Raw genomic sequence first — 12660 nt, 5'->3', positions numbered from 1 at the left:
TGAGGGAAACACGCATGAAACGTGGGTATCCTCCACCGCGTCCTAGGGGGGAAACTAGCCCTAAAGGCACTGACCGGCGCCTCCAAAGTGCAAGTACCCAGTGCAACCCGTGAAACCCACCTTAGTATGCCACTGGGTGTAAGGATGCCATTAAACTGCAGCACTGATCTGTTTATACTCAATCTTGATTATGATTGAGGTGAATGGAAGAACCTTTTTCATTGCAAGTATGCCCATCATTAGAAGTGGGTGGATGCAGGGCGGTTTATTCTAATGGTGGGCATACCCCACATCTTTTCTGCCAGTTCAGTTGTTTGCTTTGCAGGATAGCCATTCAGCTGCAGTACTGATCTGTTTATTCTGACAGCAACAGGGTGTGCTTTCATAATACATACGTCAGTGATTGCAGCTCTGTAAGAGGAGATTTCTCCACCGCAGTTAGAAAAAAACAACATATATGTCGAAGCATGGGGGCTGGGGTGGTTAGTGGGCGGATCGCCCCCATGCTTTGTGCATATATTTTTCACTTTTTTTCTGGCAGAGATTCCTTTATCTCCATCAATCGATAGACATTGCTGGATCAAGAGGGGGCTCAGGTAAGTATTTGGGGGGGGGTATGGGGGAGGGCTGATGCACACAGGGTATCCTGCACCGTGTCCTAGGGGGGAACTAGCCCTAAAGGCACTGACTGGCACCTCCAAAGTGCAGGTACCCAGTGCAACCCGTGAGACCCACCTTAGTATGCCACTGGTGTAGGTATGCCATTCAACTGCAGCCATGATCTGTTTATACTCAGTCTTGATTATGATTGAGGTGAATGGAGGAATCTTTTTCATTGCAAGTATGCCCATCATTAGAAGTGGGTGGATGCAGGGCGGTTTATTCTAATGGTGGGCATACCCCACATATTTTCTGCCAGTTCAGTTGTTTGCTTTGCAGGATAACCATTCAGCTGCAGTACTGATCTGTTTATTCTGACAGCAACAGGGTGTGCTTTCATTATACATACGTCAGTGATTGCAGCTCTGTAAGAGGAGATTTCTCCACCGCAGTTAGAAAAAAACAAAAAGAACATATATGTCGAAGCATGGGGGCTGGGGTGGTTAGTGGGTGGATCGCCCCCATGCTTTGTGCATATATTTTTTACTTTTTCTGGTAGAGATTCTTTTATCTCCATCAATCGATAGACATTGCTGGATCAAGAGGGGGCTCAGGTAAGTATTTGGGGGGGGGGGATGGGGGAGGGCTGATGCACACAGGGTATCCTGCACCGTGTCCTAGGGGGGAACTAGCCCTAAAGGCACTGACTGGCGCCTCCAAAGTGCAGAAACCCAGTGCAACCCGTGAGACCCACCTTAGTATGCCACTGGTGTAGGTATGCCATTCAACTGCAGCACTGATCTGTTTATGCTCAATCTTGATTATGATTGAGGTGAATGGAGGAATCTTTTTCATTGCAAGTATGCCCATCATTAGAAGTGGGTGGATGCAGAGCGGTTTATTCTAATGGTGGGCATACCCCACATCTTTTCTGGCAGTTCAGTTGTTTGCTTTGCAGGATAGCCATTCAGCTGCAGTACTGATCTGTTTATTCTGACAGCAACAGGGTGTGCTTTCATAATACATACGTCAGTGATTGCAGCTCTGTAAGAGGAGATTTCTCCACCGCAGTTAGAAAAAAACAAAACGAACATATATGTCGAATCATGGGGGCTGGGGTGGTTAGTGGGCGGATCGCCCCCATGCTTTGTGCATATATTTTTCACTTTTTTCTGGCAGAGATTCCTTTATCTCCATCAATCGATAGACATTGCTGGATCAAGAGGGGGCTCAGGTAAGTATTTGGGGGGGGTAAGGGGGGGGCTGATGCACACAGGGTATCCTGCACCGTGTCCTAGGGGGGAACTAGCCCTAAAGGCACTGACTGGCGCCTCCAAAGTGCAGGTACCCAGTGCAACCCGTGAGACCCACCTTAGTATGCCACTGGTGTAGGTATGCCATTCAACTGCAGCACTGATCTGTTTATGCTCAATCTTGATTATGATTGAGGTGAATGGAGGAATCTTTTTCATTGCAAGTATGCCCATCATTAGAAGTGGGTGGATGCAGGGCGGTTTATTCTAATGGTGAGCATACCCCACATCTTTTCTGCCAGAGATTTCAGTAAAAAAAAAAAAAAGGTTTTTGTTTTATTGTATTAATATTCAGTTCTTATTGTATTTTATTGTTAACAGTTGTTGGCTTTGCAGGATAGCCATTCAGCTGCAGCACTGATCTGTTTATTATGACAGCAATAGGGTGTGCTTTCATAATACATACGTCAGTGATTGCAGCTCTGTAAGAGGAGATTTCTCCATCGCAGTAAATTGATGGCGCTATATAAATAAATAAAATACAAATAAAAATACATTTTTCAGTGTCCGCCCCACCTCCCTATATTCTCTCTCTCTGAATAGACGGGGCAGGATGGGGCAGTCCAGACAGTCTCTCTGAGTCTCAGCCTCTTCTTAGCTCAGCGTGCGAAAGCTCCCCTCCCTGCGGCGGAAAGAACGGCCAGGCAGCGTGGGCATGGCGGGCCTCCCCGGCGGTAAATGTAATTGCAGTAACGCCGCCCAAGTAATGGGAACTGAGTTACCATGAGGGGAAGAGTAATCAGTTAGATTACTTGTTACCCTTTAAAGTAACTGCGTTAAGTAACTCCATTTATTTTAACTGAGTTACTTACATCACTGGTAGCAAGTGGTCTTTGAAATAAGACTGATAAGGGGCACATGCGAGGCGCGATGCGGGAAGGACGTGAGTGATCGCAGCTCCGCCAGACCCGGAGATAGCAGGCCAGAGTCCCCAGGGCTAGGCTGCACAAATCCCAGCTAAAACACCCAACACCCCTGTGGGAAACATCTTGCTTGCTTGCCAGCGGGGAAACACAGGCGCTCTGGCAGCCCTTGACAAACTTTCTCCTGAACAGCAGTGAAAGACAGCGCAGGATGTCTCAAAATGGCGCCACACTGAACCTCACCTCCTCTCATAAAAACAGTGAGTACACTACTCCTCTTTCCAAAGCAGACTTAGATGCCAGTTTGACAGCTATATTTGATAAGCTGGTTGACAAAATTGAGAGTGAGGTCCACAAATCTACTACTGCCCTCTCTCAAGAGATAGCATGTATTGGCAATCGCACCGATTTGCTGGAAACAAAACATGATGAGCTCTCACTGGCTCACAATGAAAGGATTATGAGACTTTAGCAGACAGTTTTGCGTTTATGCAAGCACAAGTTGAAGATCTTGACAATAGAAACCGACGACATAACATCAGAGTGCGAGGTGTCCCAGAGACGGTCACAGATCTTATGCCCGCCATTTCAAAAGTCTTCCATAATCTCCTGCCCGACAAACCTATGTCAGCATTTACATGCAACAGAATTCATAGAGCACTATGCCCTAAGCCAAGACCGGATAAACCACCCAGAGACATTATTATGTGTATTAAGGACTTCCTAGTCAAAAAAGACATAATGCGCGCCTCAAGGAACGACTTAAAATGGTACTGCGACCATGCAGTGGACAATCTGACACGAACTGATGCTGGGGAGAACTGACTGCCACTGACATCGCCAGTGACATTAATACGGTAACCGGTGCTAATACTATACACTGTCACTGTACTAATAACACTGGCTGGGAAGGGGTTAAGATCTGGGGCGATCAAGTGGTTAAATGTGTGTCTAACTATGTGTAATGTATGTACAGTGTGCTGCTTTTACTACTTGATCCCTCAGTTTCCCACCCCTGCTTTGCAGGGATGAGAAACTGACAGATCTTTCCCTCTGTACAGAGCTCTGTGTTGTTTATCAACACAGAGCTCTGAACTGTGATTGGCCAGGATTTCTTGATCGAAGATCACCGCGGAGTAGCAAGAGGCAGATTAGGAAGACTGCCTAGCAACAGGGGTTTCTGGTAAGGTAAAAAAAAAAATCCCAATTTTTTTAAGAATATTACTGCTGTTTTTTTTGTTTGTTTTTTAGGGTGGCCCTCCACTTTAAGCTCATCACAGAGGACAAGGGGCACTCTTTAATCTGGAGCCTGTATTCTTTCTTTAATTTAATGTACATAATATAATTGGGTACTAACATTTATAAGTAAAACTGATTCAGGGAATATCCGATTGCCTCACCCGGAGTCAGGAAGGAATTTTTTCCCCTGCTGTAGCAAATTGGATCATGCTTTGCTGGGGTTTTCGCTTTCCTCTGGATCAACTGTGGGTGAAGGACTGTGTATATAGGATTGCATGATTCCCCCCCCCCCCCCCCCCCCGCTTTTTATTGGTTGAACTAAATGGATTTGTGTCTTTTTTCAACCACAGAAAATATTTTAGTCTATGAAATTAACACTGAGTGGAGGTCATTGCCCAAACCTGCACATGTAGCTCTCCTATAACTTGTGTCTATTTGCCCCATATTGGAATTATATCCACTGGAGCATTTGCATTTTGCAGAGCAGAGTAGGGACTGGCCAGAGAGGGATTACTTTGACGCAGTTGGCCAGCTTAAACATGTATTGCAATCAGAGCTTTTTTTCTTGGAGAATAGGTGCAGGAACCCCCCCCCCCCCCCCCCCCCCGTCTGAGTCACCCCTTGTCTCTGCCCCCTACCCACCTCTGACCACCGTCCCTTGATTCTACCCCCTACCCACCTACCAGTACTGTCCCTTTTAGAGAAAACAAAACCAAGTATAATTTTCAATGATAAAAAGAAAAGCAGTAAAATAGATCCCCTGCTGCCAGCAACAATAGAATCCCAGCAATAGATTCCCACACAACAATTGACTCCCCTAGCAACAATGGACTCCACCCCAACAACAATAGATTCCCTGCAGCAACAGTGAACCACCCACAACAAAATATCACACCCAGTAACAAAATATCCACCCAAGCAACATTAGACGCCCCCCAGTAGCAACAACAGATCTTCCAACAGCCAGCATCAATAGATCCTCCAGCAGCCAAAAAAAATAGACCTCTACCTCAACAGTAGATCCTTTCCAGCAACAATAGATTCCCCATCAGCAATAATAGACCCTCACACAAAATCAGATCCCCACCAGTGACAATCCCCCAGCAGCCAACATCAATAGACCCTCCAGCACACCCCACGCCCATTCAGCGCTGGAGGTGCCGGAACTGCGTTCCCCTACGTTCTCACTGAAAAAAGGCCCTGATTGCAATATATGTGAACAAAAAATCCCTGCTTTTATGCAAAGTTTTTGCTAGAAAGGGTGTATAGCAGTGTGCAAAGGGTTCATTCTGAATAATTTGAGGTGAGTTATGTCTCTCTTTCTGATGTTGGCCAGCAAGCACAAGGAGCAGAACAATCCACAGATTATGTCTGGTTCAGTTGCTTAGGCAGGAACATGGTACAGAGATGTGCAGTTGGATCACTACAGAGGACAGGCAGAGAATACCTGTCATCCCAGGAGTACACATATCTTCAGAGGATGGCTGGTTCAGATCCTTAGGCAGGAACATGGTACAGAGATGTGCACATGGATCAGTAAGCAGAGGGTCAAAAAACAGGCAGAAGGTCTGTCCAGGCGGCAGCCATAAAGCTGGTCCCCAAACAGGCAAAGGGTGAGTTCTGGTGGCAGGCACAGAAGTGGTTATGGGTCGGTATATAGGACAGGGATTCTTAACCTGAGGTCCATTTATAGGTTTCAGGGGGTTCTGTGAAATGTAAATAATTCAAATGTAAATAGCATTTGCATTTACTATACAGCCCTCCTCCTTGTCCCAATCAATGGTTTCCCATTGAAATAAAAAAAAAGTACCCTGCCACTGCTAATGGCGCTGACCGCAAAGAGTCTCTTGACTCGTTGTTGGCCCATGTTTACCATTTAAATTTGAATCGTTGTTCTCTGCACAACCGCCATCTAGAACCACTCTATAATAGCAAGTACTAATTCTAATTTTCTATTATTAGGCCAGGTTCACACTATTGCGAATTGGATGCGGAATTCCCTGCATCCAATTCGCAATAGCAGGAGAATGTGACTGGCTCTCTATAGAGCTGGTTCACAAATCTTCGATGCGGCTTCAGTGCGGATTTGCACAGGAGCCCTGTGCGTCTTTTAGTCCCTTTCAGGTCTGAATTCAGCCCAAAATTCAGGCTGCAATCGGACCTGAAACGGTGAACCAAGACGCACAGGACCTCTGCTGTGAGACATCCAGTGTAAACCGAGCCTAAGTTGTAGCAGTAGTAGTAGATTTGAACAGAATTAAAATAATTTTGTTTAATTTGCAATTTACAAGATGATTATTTCATTTTGTAGTCTGTGGCCATTACATTTTGCATGAAGATGTGGGTTTTGTCATATATGCAAATTTCAATAAAATAAAGTACTATTCGTTGCATGCAAGTTGTGTTTATGTGAATATTTCTGGGGATGGGTCCATAGCTTTCATCAGATTTTTAAATGGGACCTTGACTCAAAAAAAGGTTAAGAACCACTGACATAGGAGATAGAAAATACAGCCCAATGGCAGCGAGTTAGGCATTGGGTAGAACCTAAAACAAGTCCATAGGGTTTGTGATGGCATAGGGCAGTGATTCTCAACCAGGGTTCAGTGGAACTATAGGGTTTTTGTACCATTAATGGCATTCTTCGTTTTCAAACAAGTGGCCACTGCCCCCCACCTATAACTGGTCTTTGCAGCAAGGAGCATTGGAAAGGCAATGTATGTCAAACAAAACCAAAGAAATTTCCAAGCTCAAACTTACCAACCAACCTGCAACCAAGTGAATTGACCTGTCTAACAACAAGTGTTAAAAACAGGTGTTAAAAACAGGTGTTTAGTCTGCACACATTTGCAAATACAGGCCTAGTCAAGGCACCCCATTTTCTGTAGTCCCTAACTGTAACTATTGAGAGTCTCCACAATGGAAGCACGTGCATTTTAATGGATAAGCAGAGGGCAGGTGAGCCTGGGAGGAGCCCACTCCTCCCTAAAAGCACAGGGGCCCACTGAACACTCAGCACATAGCACTATGGCGGCAAAGGTGTCAGTGTATGCCTGACCAATATATTATGATACAAACCTTGAGGCCAACCAACCTGCAACCAAGTGAATTGACTTGTCTAACAACAAGTGTTAAAAACAGGTGTTTAGTCTGCACACATTTGCAAATACAGGCCTAGTCAAGGCACCCCATTTTCTGTAGTCCCTAACTGTAACTATTGAGAGTCTCCACAATGGAAGCACGTGCATTTTAATGGATAAGCAGAGGGCAGGTGAGCCTGGGAGGAGCCCACTCCTCCCTAAAAGCACAGGGGCCCACTGAACACTCAGCACATAGCACTATGGCGACAAAGGTGTCAGTGTATGCCTGACCAATATATTATGATACAAACCTTGAGGCCAACCAAATGTTCCAAGTTGCCTGATCCAGGGTCTTGCCCAGGTCAGCTTCCTGTTTCACCATGTACGAAAGTTTCACACAGTTGTAGGTATTCACAAAGTAGGCATTAAGATCAGCCCATTGAAAATGGATCTTTCTGGCACTGATTTTTAAAAACAGGTTAATTGCCTTGGGCGACCAGGCTGGTTTTTAAGGAGGCCTCTAATGTAATGGGAAAGCCTCAAAGGGCAGTAAGTCCCAGTGTTCCCAGAAGATTGAAAGATTTGATGGAGAGTGTGGAGAGTTCATAAACTTATGTAACCCCTTTCCTTTGCCACCAGCAAAAATTCAACATATTATCATGGGCCAGGAAGAATTGGGGTGTGTCGAGAATACACAATAAAAGAAGATGCATGGAGCAAAGACAGATCTTAGAGCCGGGGTCCATGTGCAGAGAGTGTCCAGAGACGGTTATATATGGGGAAGGGGGAGCACTCGCAAATCGGCAAGTGTACCCATATAGGCATTTCAGACATTGTGTGAAACAAAGCGAATGGCGCGATTTGGGCTGCAGCGTAATAGTGTTTGAGGCTAGGGACCACCAGTCCACCCACAAACCTATGGTGATAAAGTGTCGCCGCCAGAAGCTGCGGGTGCCAAATGAAGCGCAAAATATTACGCTGTTCAATGCGCAGGATATAACTGGGCATGGGAACCGGAATGACCCTAAAGAAATATAAGAGCTTTGGAAGGAAGGTCATGTGGAGAGCGTGACTCCTCCCAAACCATGATATTGGTAGGGAAGATCAAGAGGCAGAACAATGGAGGATAATTAGTGTGGTGGGAAAAATAATTTTTAATAACTTAAGTTCAACTTTAACTCTTTTTCTTTTTTTTAAAGATCCAAAAACGTTGGTAACTGACACAAAAAATGAGTAAATTATCATTAATATACATGTAAAATTAAACAGAATCGAAAAAAAATATATACAAAATAAAAAAATAAAAATATATTCACAGAATAAATGAACAATAACTTCACACCACCAGAAACATGTCTGCAGGGAAAAATCAGTACTGTACATCAATGGCATCAGTTCTGTACTGACACAACCAGAAAATTGTCCGCAGAGACTGCATCAGCACCGTACCGGCACAATAATAAACACCTGTAGAGAAGGAATCAATACCGTACTGATAAAACCAGAAACATGTCCCCAGAGAAAGAATCCTTACTACAATGTGATAACATTAAGGCTAGGTTCACATTGCTGCGATGCGGGAACGCCGCAAATCCGCGGCGTTTTCCCGCATCGCATACCTCCCGCCGGCAGTTCACACTGCCCTATGCGGACGGCTGGGGGTGTCAATGTTATGTTAATGACACCCCCAGATCCGTCGGCATATCGCAGTGCGATCTGCCGACTCGCACAGGAATCGGATCGCATGGTGTGAACCCCCATGCGATCTGATTCCGTTGCGGACCCAAAAAAGGGTCCCGTGCGAGTTTGCTGCGGGACCGCTGCGAGTTCAGCCATACTATCTGTATGGCTGAACTCGCAGCGCTACGGAGATCGGATGTGATTTGCTGTGCGAATCACATCCGGTTCTCCCCCCGCAGCGGTGTGAACCCAGCCTTAAACTGAATTGCGAATGCACAACACAGTGTACAATCTACAGAAGACTGTGAGCAGACACGTAGGTAGGTGTATTTTATTGCAGAAGAGACATTGGATGTCTGTTCTTCAATAAAGACGCTGCCTGTTCACAATTTTTATTTTTTTTAAATTTTTAGTTCCACTTTACTTAACTTACCTGCATGTCTTTGGAGTGTGGGAGGAAACCGGAGCACCCGGAGGAAACCCACGCAGGCACAGGGAGAACATACAAACTCCAGGCAGGTAGTGTCGTGGTTGGCATTTGAACCAGCGACCCTTTTTTACTGCTAGGTGAGAGTGCTAACCACTGCACCACTGTGCCACCCATCATTGATGTTTCATTAATATTTTTGAAATGTAAAAATGAATGAAAATGTTCATAGAATAATTTTACAATAATTTCACACCATCAGAAACATGTCCACAGTGACATAATCAGTATTGTGCTGACACCACTGGAAACGTCCTCAGAGAAGGCATCGGTACTGATCACGGGCATTTTCTGAATGCGGTAGGCCTGCGTGTGAGATAACAAGTTGGACGCCTTTCCCAACAAAAAAAAGGCAAACAGTGGGAATGGTTTGCATTGTGCTAATTAAAATTAAAATGACCCCTACAATAAACGAAATCAACACATATGAAAGTAATCATTTCCAGTTACATAAATCAGGTGAAAAATAAAACCAATGTAAAATGAATCAATAAAGTGCAAATGAAGCAAAATGTACACACAGTCTCAAAACATCAAACTGCCAATATATCCAATGAGGGCAATAAACACAGCACCAATTAAAAAAATAAATGACCAACGTTATGGACCCCATGAAAAATGTTCATAAAAATAATTACGGTAATAACCACAACATCAATGTAAACTCATATTAAGTGAAAAAAATGACATTATTTGGTGGAACTTAAAAGGGTTTTAGGTTTGGTTAAATAGAGTCTGAGAGCTCAGATATGTCTCTCTCTCTGATGTTGGTTGGGCACATGGTGTAGAACAATTGTGAATGAAGAGAACCTGTCATTCTAGGAGTACAGATGTCTGCAGAGGATGGCTGGTTCAGATCCTTAGGCAGAAGCCTGGTTCGTAGATGTGCAGATGGATCAGTACAAGCTGTAGGCAGAAACATGGTCAGAAATCATGTAGAAGGCCGGTCCAGGTGGCAAGCAGAGAAGAGGTCCATAAACAAATAGTGGGTCCGTTATGGTGGCAGGCATAGCTGTGGTCAGAAAACAGGCAGGGGGTTGGTACATAGCACATCACAATATAGTCCAGTGGTGGCTGGTCAGGCTCTGAGCAGAACCCAAAACAAGGCATAGAGCCCATGATGAAGTCAAAACTTTACCCATTGATTTAGTTTCCCAAAATCATTCCATTCAAGGCATGCCAGGTATGATAACTGTCTCAGTTGCTTGTGCTCTTAACCAACCTGTCCAACCATCAAATGACTGGTGCCATAACTGATCACACATGCAGCACCATGGCAACCGCAGATCAAGCAGAGGCTAAGATGGCAGCTTCCTAGGCTGTAAAGGATATGAGGGTTTAGTTCCTCTTCAAAACAGATGTCCTTGGATGGGTGAACCAATAAAGGCAGAAAAGAGGAATGAAGAAAGGTGTTGCTTAGCAACCAGGATGCCAAGAAGCGGAATCATAGGCATACTTCTCACCTGCATGACCCGGAGACCAATTGGGGGGGGGGGGGGCAGGATAAAGTTCCAGGACTTATATGTCACTAGCAGTGCGCAGGCGAAGGAAGGACCAGCCTGGGACACAGGAAGGGAGGGAACCCGATGGAAACAGCTGCAAGTGAATGCCTGCACGCAATTGAGGGGCAGATGCAGGCATCAAAACAAATACCTCATGCATGCGGTATCAGTGCCAGCACCCATCTGAATGAAACTTTATTCAGAAAATGAGTAGTACATATTCTGAAAAATAAAGCAGAATACCTATGATGAGGGCATCATCTATTTCCAAGATGACGTCATCCTACAATTTGAATTCATGGGTCCTCAGTGTCAAGGTTGCTTACCACCTAACGCACGATTCACGTTTGTTTTGTTTTTTTGACTCTAGTTCCAGTTTTTTTAATTTGAACAAAAAGGTCTAAAATAAACAATGTGTTAATGAAACTCAAGTAAAAAAAAAAAAAAAAAAATTTCTTACAATAAATTATCATTAATATACCCATAAAAATGAATACACATACTGTATATGTTGTACATTAAATGCATTACATCTGTACTATATATGCTATGCTATAAATTCAACTCATTACCGCTGTACTGTATTATATTTTATATTGTACAATAAATGTATTACCTCTGTACTGTATATGATACAGTATGTTGCACATTAAATATATTTTAAACCCAAGCAATATTCACACTCTTGCTAAAAAATATTTAAAGCGGAGGTCCACCCTAAAGTGGACCTTCCGCTCATCGGAACCCTCCCCCCCTCCGGCGCCACAATTGGCACCTTTCAGGGGGGAGGGGGGTGCAGATACCTGTACAGTACAGGTATCTGCACCCACTTCCGGGATAGCTCTCTGCGGAAAGGGGCGTAGATTACGCCCCTTTCCGCAAGTGCCCGCCCCTTTCCGCAAGTGCCCCGCTGCCTGCTGGGAAACACACAGATCCCAGAGGCAGCGGGGACGGTACTTATTGCGCAGTGCGACTCGCGCATGCGCAGTAGGGAACCAGGAAATGAAGCCAAAAGGCTCCATTTCCTGATTCCCATACCCAAGATGGCGGTGGCAGCACCCGAGAGACGATCTAGAGATCGGCTTCAGGTGCCGACATCGCGGGCGTGCTGGACAGGTAAGTGTCACTATTTTAAAAGTCAGCAGCTGCAGTATTTGTAGCTGCTGGCTTTTAAAAAAAAAAAAAACGCGGAGTCCTGGCGGACTCCCGCTTTAAATCACCTTGCATAAACGAAGTGACAAAAAATATATTTTAAAATTGATTAAAAGTACTGATGCATCTAAACCACAAAACCGGGTAGGATGTGTAATAAACAACAATAAAACAATATTCTAAAGTGTGCTTTCCTTCTACAAATGAATAGATCTCATAAGAAACACTGTAAAGTACATTAAACATATAAAAAACTAATTTTATATTAACATATCCATATAAATCAAGTTGATATATAATGTGAAAAAACTATATTGCAATTATTTTATAAAGTGCAAAAAGTGCTTAGTTCCAAAACATCAGCATTTCTTCTCTCTTGTGGTGAAAAAATGATGATGATGATGTGCACCACTATGAAAAGTTCTCCTGTGAGCCTCAGATCCCCAGACGACACTTGTTACTGAGCAACGCGTTGGGAGGGGCATCACACGTGACGTCATTCTGCAAGTCGAGCTGACTGTTTGGACCTGCTGGCTGTTTGTAACACATGCTGTGTAATTTCCTTGGAGATTGTAAGTGTAATTTCATTGTTCTATTAACCACTTGACAACTGGGCACTTAAACCCCCCTCATGACCAGACCAATTTTCAGCATTCGGTGCTCTCACACTTTGAATGACAATTACTCAGTCATGTAACACTGTACCCACATGAATTTTTTGTCCTTTTTTTCATACACATAGAG

Source organism: Lithobates pipiens, unplaced genomic scaffold (assembly GCF_037356315.1).
Source record: "Lithobates pipiens isolate NorthernLeopardFrog02 unplaced genomic scaffold, aLitPip1_a1.2 Scaffold_22, whole genome shotgun sequence".
NCBI lineage: Eukaryota > Metazoa > Chordata > Amphibia > Anura > Ranidae > Lithobates > Lithobates pipiens.
The sequence above is the reverse complement of the archived record's forward strand: the minus strand, read 5'-3'. Positions refer to the sequence as shown.